Here is a 13830-nt window from a genome sequence, read left to right as displayed (position 1 = left end):
TGCTCGCGCTTGTGCAGTATATGATTTTATGTTTTATTTCACGATATTTCGATTTTTGCTAAATTTCGATTTTTATTGATTTTTCTTGCATATTCGTTTGTTGGGATTGAAAATCCGAAAAGTCATGGTGATACATGAATAGTTGATTTTCAATTTCCATTTACGATTATGTTCTGAGGATTGGAGACTTGAAAAGTCATGGTGATACATGAATTGTCAACCTCCAATACTCATTTTCTTGTATATTTTATATTGAAGATTGAAAAGTCATGGTGATACATGAATCGTCAATCTCCAATACTCGTTTGCTCGTATATTTTAAATTGGGAATTCGGAAAGTCATGGTGATACATGAATTGTCGATTCTTGATTCGAATTTGTTACCTTTATTAAGTCTGCAATTAGGGTCATTTATTTTACTTTAACTTTTGACAGCATCTAACTCCGTGAAACCAAGCTTTATAAGATTAAAACTTTGCGCTAAAACCAAGATATTAACTAAAATTTAAAACTTTTATAGAATGCCTCCGCTATCTCGCCGATTTCAGAGAAGAGAAGCCTCGCGCATGCGTAGACAGCAACGTTCCCAGGAAATGGCCGCCGCAATAGCCCAAGCCTTAAACCAAAACAATGCTAATACCTCCAGCTACAACATTAAATCCTTCAATGCGGGTAAACCACCCAAGTTCACAGGTCTCGAGGGAGCCACCGTGATGCTCCAGTGGCTGGAGAAGATTGAAAACACATTCCTCCATACCCAATGCCCTTCAGACAGACGAACCCTCTATGCCTCAAGTGTCCTGGAATCTAGGGCGCTTACATGGTGGAATGGAGTAGCTCATGCGCGTGGCGCAGAAGCTGCTTCTAGCATACCTTGGGAAGAATTTAAGGATCTCCTAATGCGAGAATTCTGCCCTCCCAACGAAGTCAAGCGCCTGGAAGAAGAATTCTGGAACTTGAAACAGTACAGCGGCGAAGCGCGCGAGTACGCGACGCGCTTCCACGAGCTAAGCTTACTGGTCCCTCACCTTGTTACCCCTACCCGCCGAGCCATCGAGAAGTTCCTTGGGGGTCTCCCCATGGAAATTCAAGACTCCGTATGGGCCAGAAACCCAGCAACCCTCTCTGACGCCATCGAGTTGGCCGCTGTGCTCAGCGACAACCATGTCAGAGCAGGAACCCTGTTCCTGCGGGGAGCTGAGAAGACCAAACCCACCAAGACTGTCCCTGAACCATCAGAAACCAAACCAGAACCCTCACACCATAATAACCCCAAACGCAAGCGCAGAGCCTATGCGCTTACCAACCCTCCCATTGTCCAGCAACCCATTTATCAATCCCCAGTTTACGCGCCTAACCCACTATCAACCTACCCAGCACCTCCTGTAGTCCACAACTATGCCTTAACCACTCCAGCACTTCCTGCCCCGCCAACTAAGAAACCTTACACAGGAAACCAACCCTTCTGCCCAACCTGTAGACTTCATCACCCACCTCAAACCCCGTGTCGACAATGTAACCGATGTGGCCGCGCTGGTCACACTACTGAGTACTGTAGAGTCCCTCCCACCAATCCAATTGTGCAAACACCACCAGCCTACCCACATAACCCACAACCAACTTACCAGAATCCACGACCCAGGTCGTGCTATAACTGCGGTGATCCCAGTCATTTCCGGAACGCGTGCCCGAGGCTACAAGTCCAGATTACTCAAGCGAATCCGGTGAACCAAATTTCGAACCAAGCGGCGCGAGGCCGAGCCTTTAACATAACAGCGCACCAAGCGCAAGCGAATAATGACGTAGTTAATGGTACATTTTTACTTAACGGTCACTATGCATCTGTACTTTTTGATACTGGCGCCGATAGAAGTTTTATCTCTCGCGCTTTTGAGCAGAAGCTTGCGCGACCCGCGCGATAGCTTAAGCAAAAACTTTTCAGTTGAATTGGCTAATGGTGAAACTATTTTAATAAACGCTGTGATTAAAAATTGCACGCTTAACCTTAACGAAAACGATTTTCTAATTGACCTCATTCCTATGCCTCTTGGAAGTTTTGATGTTATCATTGGTATGGATTGGCTCTCGCATAATCGCGCCGAAGTTATTTGCGCTAAGAAGTTGATTCGCATTCCTCGTGAAGATGGTGATCTTCATATCTTTGGCGAGAAACCCTCCCGCGGTCTTAAGCTTATGTCTTGCGCTGAAGCCCGGAAACTCATGCGGAAGAAATGTGTTGCATTTTAGCCCATGTGGTTAAACCTGATGGAGAAAAGAAGAAACTTCGCGATATCCCTGTTGTGCGTGACTTCCCTGAAGTTTTTCCTGATGATCTTCCTGGTATCCCTCCCGCTCGTGAAGTCGAGTTTCGTATTGATCTTGTCCCTGGTGCTTCCCCCGTAGCCAAATCTCCTTACCGTCTTGCGCCCGCTGAGATGCAAGAATTGGCAAGCCAACTTCAAGAGTTGACTGCTAAAGGATTCATTCGCCCTAGCTCTTCTCCCTGGGGTGCTCCGGTGTTGTTCGTTAAAAAGAAAGATGGATCGTTTCGCATGTGTATTGACTACCGCGAGTTGAACAAACTCACCATTAAGAACCGGTATCCCTTACCGCGTATTGACGACCTCTTTGATCAACTCCAAGGTGCCTCTTGTTTCTCCAAGATCGATCTCCGTTCTGGCTACCACCAGTTGCGTGTTCGTGATGAAGATGTTCCCAAGACTGCTTTTCGTACTCGTTATGGCCATTTTGAATTCTTGGTCATGTCCTTCGGTTTAACCAACGCACCCGCCGTTTTCATGGATCTAATGAATCGGGTGTGTAGGCCTTTCTTGGACCGTTTTGTGATTGTGTTTATTGATGATGTTCTGGTGTATTCTAAGACCAAGGCCGAGCATGAGCAACATCTCCGATTGGTATTGCAAAAGCTTAGAGCCGAGCAACTCTTTGCCAAACTCTCCAAGTGTGATTTCTGGTCGGATGAAGTACAGTTTCTTGGCCATATTGTGAACAAGATGGGTATTCATGTTGACCCATCCAAAATTGAAGCAATCAAGAACTGGATTACGCCATCTACTCCAACCGAAATCCGTTCCTTCTTGGGCTTAGCTGGTTACTACCGGCGTTTTATTTCGAATTTTTCAAAGATCGCTTGGCCTTTAACAGCTCTAACGCACAAAGGTAAGCCGTATATTTGGGGCTCGAAGCAAGAAGAAGCCTTTCTAACGCTCAAGCGGTTGTTGTGTGAAGCTCCTGTTCTAGCGCTACCTGAGGGTAATGATGATTTTGTCGTGTACTGCGATGCCTCCAACCAAGGTCTCGGTTGTGTTCTTATGCAACGAGGCAAGGTTATCGCTTACGCATCGAGGCAACTTAAGGTTCATGAAAAGAATTATACAACTCACGATCTCGAACTTGGTGCAGTTGTATTTGCCTTGAAAATCTGGAGACACTACCTTTATGGTACTAAGTGTATCCTCTACACTGACCATAAAAGCCTGCAGCATATCTTTGATCAAAAGGAACTTAACATGAGACAACGCCGATGGAACGAACTCATCAGCGATTACGATTGTGAGATCCGGTATCATCCTGGTAAAGCTAATGTGGTAGCTGATGCGCTCAGCCGTAAACCCAGCCAGCTTAACTATATCTTGCCGCGCACCCAGCTTCATTTCGCGCCGATCCTAAACGATCTTGAATCGCGCATTCGCGACTCGCAGCGCGCATCCATCAGCAATGGCAACCTTCGCGCCGAGTTAGCGTGTGGCGCGGAAGCGCATTTTGTCCCTAATCTGAGTGGAATTCTCTGCTATCTCAATCGCATCTGGATCCCTTGTGATGAGAATCTTCGCGCTGATATCCTTTGTGAAGCGCACAAATCTCGATATTCTATTCATCCTGGCGCTGATAAGATGTACAAGGATTTGCGCATTACTTATTGGTGGCCTGGCATGAAAAAGGATATTGCTGTGTTCGTAGCTAAGTGCCTGACTTGTTCTAAAGTTAAAGCTGAACACCAACGCCCCTCTGGTTTGCTCGAACAACCAGAAATTCCTACGTGGAAGTGGGAAGGTATAGCAATGGACTTTATTACCAAGTTACCTTTGACAACAAGCAAACATGATAGCATTTGGGTAATAGTGGATCGTTTGACTAAGTCTGCTCATTTTCTGCCCATTCGTGAAACCTACCATGTTGAGCATCTCGCGCAGCTTTACGTCAAGGAAATTGTCTGCCGCCATGGTACTCCTTTGAGCATCATATCCGATCGCGATGGCCGTTTTATATCTCGCTTTTGGAAATCTCTCCAATCTGCGCTAGGAACTCGCTTGGACATGAGTACGGCATATCATCCTCAGACTGACGGTCAGTCTGAGCGAACCATTCAAACCCTTGAAGATATGCTTCGATCTTGTGTTCTTGATTTTGGAGGTAATTGGGATTCACACCTACCTTTGATCGAGTTTTCTTATAATAACAGCTATCATTCTAGTATTGGTATGGCCCCATTTGAAGCACTTTACGGTCGAAAGTGCCGTTCACCGATTTGTTGGAACGAAGTGGGTGAAGTTCAAATCACAGGACCCGAACTAGTTCAAGAGACAACCGATAAAATCGCCAAGATCCGTGATCGTCTGCTGACTGCCAGAAGCCGGCAGAAGAGTTATGCTGATCGCAGGCGAAAGCCTCTCGAATTTCTAGTTGGTGATCTTGTTCTCCTCAAAGTGTCGCCTTGGAAGGGTGTTGTCCGCTTTGGGAAGAAAGGTAAACTTGCGCCTCGTTATGTTGGTCCATTCAAGATTCTCGCGCGTATAGGAAAAGTTGCTTACAAACTTGACCTGCCGCTCGCGCTCAGTAATGTGCATCCAACTTTCCATGTATCCAATCTCAAGAAGTGTTTAGCTGACGAGAACCTTCACATTCCTCTTGATGAAGTTCAAGTTGATGAATCTATGCATTTTGTTGAGAAGCCTGTTGAGATTATGGATCGCGAGGTGAAGAAGACCAAGCGCAGTCGCATCCCTATTGTTAAAGTTCGTTGGCAGTCCAAGCGCGGAGCCGAGTTCACTTGGGAAAGGGAAGATCAGATGAAGATCAAGTACCCGTACCTTTTCTCTGCGCCACCTACTACGAGTTAAATTTCGGGACGAAATTTCTTAAAGTAGGGGAGACTGTGACAACTGCCCGAATCCGACCCGACCCAGGTACCCGTTTCTCTGATCCGTTTCTTTTTTTTTATGATTTAAAGTTTATTATTAATCTTTGTAAATTTAACTGAGTAAAATTTAATATATTTATTTTTATTTGTTCTTTCCCGCCTCTCTCTCTTCCCCTTTCTTTCCGCCGTCCCGCCTTCCTTTCTTGTCGTCCCGCCTCTTTGTCTTGTCGCCATCCCGCCCTCCTGCTTAACCCTTAAGCCTTGAACCCTCCTTTGCTTGTCCTTTGGTTTTTCCCGCCTAAGGATGTCTGCAGCTCCACGCGCTAAGGAAGCCTGCGCGAAGACATCTTGTTCCTGCAATGCGTGAAGAGAACTCTTCTCGCAGCGCGCTAAGAATGTATGTTCTTCCCGCGATGCGCTAAGAATTCTAGTTCTTCACGCAGCACGCTAAGAATTTGTAGTTCCCGCGGCGCGCTAGGAATTTATGTTCTCGCAGTGCGCTAAGGAATTGTGATTCTTCCCGCAGCGCGCTAAGGATTGTTGTGCCAGCCTTCGCGCTCGCGCACTCAGCCTTCTCGCGCTGAACCCTTTGAGTTCTGTTTAAATCTAGCCGTTTGCTTTTGTGTTGTCTTATCTTCTGAGCTGTTGACCTAACCTATCTAATGTCTGAATAGTTACTTTCGGCGCAGCATGCGTACCAACCCCATTGGTTGGTAGAAAAAGTGACTGACATTATCTTTTGAGATCTGCTTTTGCCATGCTTGACCTGTACCTTTTTCTGTCTCCACCCATGCTTTTTACTGTTCCCTGACAGCTTTCCCTTTTGCTTTTCCTCTTTTCCTGCTGCCATATCTTTTGAGATCTTTTACTTTTTGCTTTTGATATCTTTTGAGATCTTGCTTTTGGAATCTTTTTGCTGTTATCTTTTCTTTTACTTTTGGAGATCTTTTCTAGGGTTTATGTCCCCTAGGGTTTGCCTATAAATAATAGTAGTATTTTCTTAACACTTCACACACTACACTTATTATCTCTTCCTCCCTTTTCGCTCTCTGCCGTTGTCCTCCTGCCGCCTCCCTCCTCTCTTGCCTCCGTCTTCCTCCTTGTTCTTCCTGCTTGTCCGGTAATATATTATATATAATAATTTACTTATTAATGATGCTAACTTATTACCTAGACCTAAAACCGATTGTTGAAACATAATCTTTAATTATAGGTTAACTTTGCTTGTTTAAGAGTTGGTTCTTGCATTATCTTACATCGCATCTTTATCAAGTGAGTAATCTCGTATCTAATCCCTTTTTGTTTTAATGTTTTGGGATGTTCATGTGTTCGTACAAAACTGAGTCTTAAACTGTTTATGAAGTTTTAGTCGCGCAGTATCCCATGTGTTATGGATATTTACTTGGCTGTTATTTGTATGTGTGTATCATTAACCGCTTTGTTCGGCCTATTCCGAAGTTCTCATGGATCCATTGGTAGACACGGGAGAACCTATCGCTTATGTTTTCTCTTTTGTTTACACTTGCACAGTTTTCTTGTTTTTGTGCTCAATTGGGAGTACGGATTGAACTATGAGCTATGAATCTAAGGCTTGGTCACAATCTGATTTCACCCTTGTTAGATACCAGATTAACATATGTTGCGCGCAGATTTACTATTATTATCTATGATTATCTATGATTATCTATGGTTATCTATTAAACTTGATTTCTCACCAACACGCAAGTGTTTGACGTTTATTTTAACACATGTTCAGGTTTGCAGTAGCTGCTTTGAAGCTTGAGGACACATAGGATGTTTACTTTTGTTTTGGACCTAGATTTAAAATGTAACAAGACAAGTTTATGTTATTTGAATATTATGCTTTATAAATATATTGATTTATGTTGATTTATGTTGATTTATATTCTTTATTTTCCCCGCTGCGCGTGCGCGATAAAATGTGTATTAATAAATATTGACACCAATAGTGTCGCGAGTAATGAAGCAATATGTGGCGCCCCGATGTATAATCCGCCTTCGGTCGGGGTGTTACAATACGGATAATGGTTATAATTTTAAATGGTGTAAATGGGTTCTGGGTAAATGTAATCTTTTTGGGTGGATGGCGGAGATGGATCGGCTCCTAACGTTATTGGTATTATCTAGAAGAATTATTCATGTAGTTTCCAATTATGCCCTTTGTGTGGGAAGCGGGCGAGACTTCGGAACACTTGTTCACTTCTTGTTATATAGAGCATGTTTGGGATTGAGTTTGAAAAATGCTTATTGGCTTATTGGTGTTTTCAGAAAGCCAATAAGTTAAAATGTGTTTGGCAATCACAAAAATCTTTTTTATTTTAACTTTTTGAAAAGGTTAAAAAGTAGTTTTTCAAAAGCCACAAATCCTGGTTTTTCAAAATGGCTTTTTGAAAAAGTCAATAAGCATTTTTCAGACTCAATCCCAAACATGCTCGTAGCTATAGTGGTTTGCCAATTTGTGACTAGTTGGTGTAAAATCAATTAAATCTTTGCTTTCTCGGTTAGAGATTCGTTTGAAGTTCACAAGGTGGGTCAGTTAGGGAAGGCTCATAAAGAAGTGGTTTACGGCTTAATGTTAATAGAATGTTGGTGCATATAAAAGACTAGGAATGAAGTTCAACTCGCAAACAAAGGTGTTAGGTGGCCCAATTTTTGGAAGATCTAAAATCATTTGGATTTCTATGGTTTAAAAAGAGGTCAAAGCACAAAACTCTTCTTAGGAAGGATTGGTGTGATTTTTCATTTTTGCAAGTATGTTTTAATCTTCTTTTTTGTTTTCGGTTGGCCCGGCTGTTGAGTGTGCTGGTGTTTGTTAATAAAATATGCCTTTCGAAAAAAATAAAAAAAAAACTTATTAACATAGTAAAAAAAATAGAAACTGGGTTATCAGTCAAAATCACGAAATTGTTATTATACTATGCTTGACTACCAAGGAAAGTAGTACATATTTGCAACATAATTTATTGTAATCAAGAACTTGTTTCAAATTTGTTCATACCAGAAAGTATTTATACCTTAAGGAAAGTAGTACATATTTGCAACATAATTTATTGTAATCAAGAACTTGTTTCAAATTTGTTCATACCAGAAAATATTTATACCTTACAATCAATTAATAAAATATCATAAGAAAGAAGTATACTTACATATATATTAATAAAAACACTCAGGACTTTATCTCAAGATAATTGACTCGCATAAAATTTCATGTTAAGTTCGAACTTAAGGTAGCTCGCTAAAATAAACCTTCATTCTCTGGTTTTTCTTGTATATTATAGTTTGATACTCTGATATAATTTGGAACTTGTAAAATGGATAACCATAAAAGTCAACTTCGGGAGGTACTTGATAGAATCTCCACAAAAGATTCGTTAGGAAAGAGAATTTGTGGATGAAAGACTCGAGTTATGTTCATTATTATGCTCATTTTGTTGATATCAAGAAGCCTTAGAACATAGGTTTAATTGAGAGTGGGAATGAAGAGAATACTGAAGATGAAAATATGATTGAATAGTGATTAACAATAAACAAAATATGCAGATTGCATATGAACATACAGAAGATTTTCAACACAACGAACTGATTTATTCCAGACTTGTTCAATCATATTTATACACAATAATTCTAAACGTCGTGACGTCTGATCAGACGGTTAAATAACTGTAACCCTAATTTGACACCGTTACAGAAATACAACTTAACTTAATTGACCCTTGTTCTTTTGACTTAACTAATAATACAACAAATACATAATTACATAACAGATCCTTTTATAATTAATAATTTCAACACTCCCCCTTAATTATGAAAACGGATCTTCTTTTCTTTACGCTTAGAGTCTTCCTCTTTTTACTTGGACAGCAGCTGGCCCATTCTTGCCTTCGTTTTCTTTAACATGGATCTTCCTTCCTTGTAGCACATCATAACTCCAATCTAAGGTCTCCAAATAGAGTTGATATAATGTCTTGATTTCTACCTCCATGTCAATACGTCAAAACCCATATTTACAGTCATTTGTTTCCATGCATTTCTAATGGTAACTTTTTTTATATCCTCCTTGTAGTTGTATCAACATAAATAAGTCGAAAAGGTCGCCTTCCTTCCCATTGCTTGGGGGAATGGGTCGGTTGAAATGTGATACCAAATAAATATTATGATACCAGATTAATAAGTCATAGAAGTTTTCTCTAAAACTATCTTTGAATATCTCGATCAATGAATGAATCTGCAACATGTATAGGAACTTCATACAATCATCATACGATGATATATTTTGAGGATAAAATACTTCTTCTTCTTCACTGTCTTGGTATGCCATCAAGTTTAGTGTCTCAAGATAATTCACTAAAACAGCTTCCCTTTGTTTTAAGTTTGTTCCTTCAATTGAGCCTGACCCGTCTGGGTCTGCAAGTATTTCATTACTTGTTTCTTCAAGGTGCATATCATCGGTCCTTTCTTCATTCAATTTTTTAATGTGGCATTTACTTCCAACTAGGGTAGCCTCATACCCTTGTTCTTTGAGTTGATCCAAACTTAATAAATTTTTATCCATGCCGGGCACATAATAAACATTAGGAATAAATTCCTCTTTCCCATGGATATCAATTTTAACAATGCCACCCTCATATATGAACATACAAATATGTTCATCTACTTTAGTTTCCTTCCCAAATGATTTCTTAAGGCTTGTAAAGAATAATCTGTTTCCTGTCATATGATTATTTAAGCATGTGTTTCCAAACCAAACTTTGTCCCATGTTTAAAAATCGGTTCCAATAACCATGTATTCATTAGTTGATGAGAACATGGAACTGTTTGCAATTTTTGTTGGGCATTCATATGAAAAGTGTCCAACATCTTTACAAATATGAAACATGATGGAAAACTTATCTTTTGTAAATTATTCTGTTCGTCTTTAACCTCCTCCTTCTGTTTCTTCATGGATACACTGTATTTTCTTCTTGCCCTCTTTGCTTGTTGTTTTGTTAGTCTTCTACCATCTTTATACAACATATCATCTCCTATGGTTAGCCTTTTATTAACTTTTGCAATCTCTAGGTTAACATATGAGTCTGCATCATTTTTTCGTGTTGCGATTGTCATGTCATCTGCATGAATTCCATGGCCTTCATCTTTGCCATCTTCAACCATTCCTCGGTTGGAACTACGGAGTGTCTCTTGTCCATCAATACAAGAATTTTCTTCAAATCTTGTCTGGTCCGATACACCACGAAAGTTTTCGCCTCTGCGAATGAAAGTGGGATTGTTCCTTTGTCCCGGCTTGATGCTTTTTAAATCATTGATCATTCCCTGTTCGAATTTGGAGATAAGGCTGGGTTTGAAGGTGTGTTCCTTCTTCTGGTCCGAGTATATATCTGGTCTACCATCACTCTGGCTTTCTTCTTGGCAAGAAATAGGGATTTCAAAATCACCAATTCCTATTTTCTTCATATTGTTTTGCATCGCCATCTTCTTCCTTTTCCAATTTTAATTGACTGCTTTATTTCTTGATAGAGGATCGTATAAACAGAACTAAGGGCTCTGATACCAATTGTTGGATATCAAGAAGCCTTAGAACATAGGTTTAATTGAGAGTGGGAATGAAGAGAATACTGAAGATGAAAATATGATTGAATAGTGATTAACAATAAACAAAATATGCAGATTGCATATGAACATACAGAAGATTTTCAACACAACGAACTGATTTATTCCAGACTTGTTCAATCATATTTATACACAATAATTCTAAACGTCATGACGTCTGATCAGACGGTTAAATAATTGTAACCCTAATTTGACACTGTTACAGAAATACAACTTAACATAATTGACCCTTATTCTTTTGACTTAACTAATAATACAACAAATACATCATTACATAGTAGACCCTTTTATAATTAATTTCAACATAGCAATCATCGGATCATTTTCTTGTCTTTAGTGGTCTGGCAAAACCAATTTGGGGGGAACAAATCTATTGTGTAGAAGATCCAACTTGAAAGGAAACAATTAAGGATTTGTTACAAATATCATCTTCCATAAATGGCAATGATCTCTATGAAAAAGATAATCGATCAAGATATATATCCGCGGTGCTTTAGTTCATACGGAAAGCAAGACATGACTACGTCTTCAACAACATTGGTTTCAAGCCCGAGAACATTTTGGAGGAAGTCAAGACAAACACTTTTCTTTGGTTGAGATCTAGATAAAACATAAATATATATATATATATATATATATATATATATATATATATATATATATATATATATATATATATATATATATATGCATTGTTTAGTATGGTCGATTGGTGTATTTTTTTTCTCTATCACTGGTTTCATGAGCATGTACACTCGTGTTATTTATCTTTTGTATGCTATGAAGCACATACTTGATCTTTTGGGATTTGTATTATCATAAAACTTAATTACATATTTAGATATTTCAAATATTTTTATGATAAATCCGATGTGTATGTAATTTAGCCATCCCTATCTGATTATGCCTAGTACTTCACCACTGGCATCTTCATTGGAAGATTTGGGAGTGCACCCTCAAACTTAAGCACCTGAACTGCCTGCCGGATCGACGGCCTAAGACTCCAGTCAGGGTGTGCACACCATAACCCCACCATCATCAAACGCTCGACTTGTTTCGAGTCCTAGTCCCTAAGCCTTTGGTCCATACCCGAAAGTAGCTCACCTTTCCCGAGCAAATCCCAAACCCACTGCACCAACTTGAGATTAGAATCTTCATCAACACGATCCATCACCTTTTGCCCAGTAGCAATCTCTATCGCCACCACCCCGAAGCTAAACGCATCTGACCCTTTGCTGGCCTTTCCTGTCGCCATGTACTTAGGAGCCAAGTAACCCATTGTTCCAGCTAAGTCAGTTATTTGTGGGCTCGATCGATCATGGTCCATGAGTCGAGCCAACCCAAAATCTCCAAGCTTCACGTTGAACTCTGAATCAAGCATAATGTTGCTTGATTTGATATCACGGTGCACCACACATTGCTCACATTCTTCGTGTAGATACAACAACGCGGAAGCTAAACCCATAGCAATCTTATATCTCACAACCCATTCAAGGGGAGTCCTTTGACCAAAAAGGTGAGAATCCAGGCTGCAATTTGGCAAAAACTCGTAAACAAGCAAGAATTGAGCTTGATCATGGCAATAACCTATGAGACGCACCAAGTTCCGGTGTCTTAAATTGCTAATAACTTTCACTTCCGTTATGTATTCTTTCTTCCCCTGATTAGAACCTGGTGAAATTTTCTTGATATTTTCACGCATTAAGTCGCCTTTGTAGACACACCCAAATCCACCCTCGCCTAGCTTTCTGTCATTCGAGAATTTATTGGTTGCTGCAACAAGATCGCCGTAAGAAAACTTTTTGGCACCTGCTCCTCGTTCCAAATCTAGATCGTCATTCATCGATGCAAAGGCCATTGCCTCTACATGTTTTCTTCTTTTTCTCCAGAATACAACACATGCTGCTATGGCTACAAGAGCAAGAACACCAAGAGGGACTGCTATCCACACCGCTAGTTTCAATTTCTTTGACTTATTTTTACCTTCTTCTGGCATACTCAAACTTGAACTGAACTCCCAGGATTCAAGGATATGCCTTTCTACATTAGCACTGGTGGAGGCTGAAAACCCGACCATTACCTGTTCAGGAAGAACCTTCCTGAGGTCGACTTTACACGAAAGATCCCCTAGAGAATCATTTCCAGCAATGTATCTCCACTTCAAGTACAAAAGCTGAGTGGTGGCGTCGTAAGATAGCGTGGCTTCTCCAATATATCCACTGTGTAAGCTAGCATCCCATGCAGCGTATATAGCAGAATGAATGGAATTTATGTTGATACCCACATGTTCAACTTCAGGATCCCACTCTGAGTTCGCAAAAGAGTCAAACTCAATGTGAATCATTTGGTTTCCGGGTGAATCAGAGTAAGTGGTGTTAAACAAACCTAGAAAGCCACCGGCTGAGTTGGTTGGGATTTGGAAGTCCACTGGGGCAAGAAAGAAAGCGAGCCCACTACCAGACGAGGATCCATCTTGTGTTCTATTTTGAAGCTGAAGCGAGTGGTGAAATCGGTGAGCTTACCAGACTTACGGTCCCAAATCGGTACCTTATCATAGTATATGGCTTGGCCTACACGATTAAGATAATCAACTTTGTTGAACTCTATTGTTCCATCAGAAGGTATGGCATCTCCCCTATACAGGATATTTGTTGCATCATCTTGGAAACGGTCGATCTTGAAATCTAACGATTCAGAATAAGGCAACAGGAATAAGAAAGAACAGACCCAGAAAATCATAGCAACCGAAAATGTACATACGCTATCCAGATATAACCGGCCTTGAACAAATTATATACAACGAGTTGAGTTGATACAACTATACAAGGTCCAGAACCATGCATGCTGTCTTGTGGAATATTGTTGTAGCATCCGCAGCAGCAACATTATACAGCTATATATTCTTGCTCAATCAATAAGTAAAAGGCCGGTCTCTTATTTATTGTATGGCCTTGAGCTGACAAAATGAGTTGGTGGGACAAGGGATCAAAAGATCGATATAAACTGTAAAACTGAGCTAATCGACAAATTTTATGTACGAG

General features: G+C 40.4%; 1 pseudogene; it reads right to left on the bottom strand.

Moving 5' to 3' along the window:
- Positions 1 to 11668: 11668 nt before the first annotated feature.
- LOC143605158 (L-type lectin-domain containing receptor kinase IX.1 pseudogene) lies at positions 11669 to 13528 on the bottom strand (annotated as a pseudogene).
- Between the last annotated feature and the right edge of the window lie 302 nt (positions 13529 to 13830).

Source organism: Bidens hawaiensis, unplaced genomic scaffold (genome assembly GCF_021521415.1).
Source record: "Bidens hawaiensis isolate Kalapana, Puna unplaced genomic scaffold, B.hawaiensis_p1.1 tig00068435_1, whole genome shotgun sequence".
In the NCBI taxonomy this organism is placed as follows: Eukaryota; Viridiplantae; Streptophyta; class Magnoliopsida; order Asterales; family Asteraceae; genus Bidens; species Bidens hawaiensis.
The sequence above is the reverse complement of the archived record's forward strand: the minus strand, read 5'-3'. Positions and strand labels throughout refer to the sequence as shown.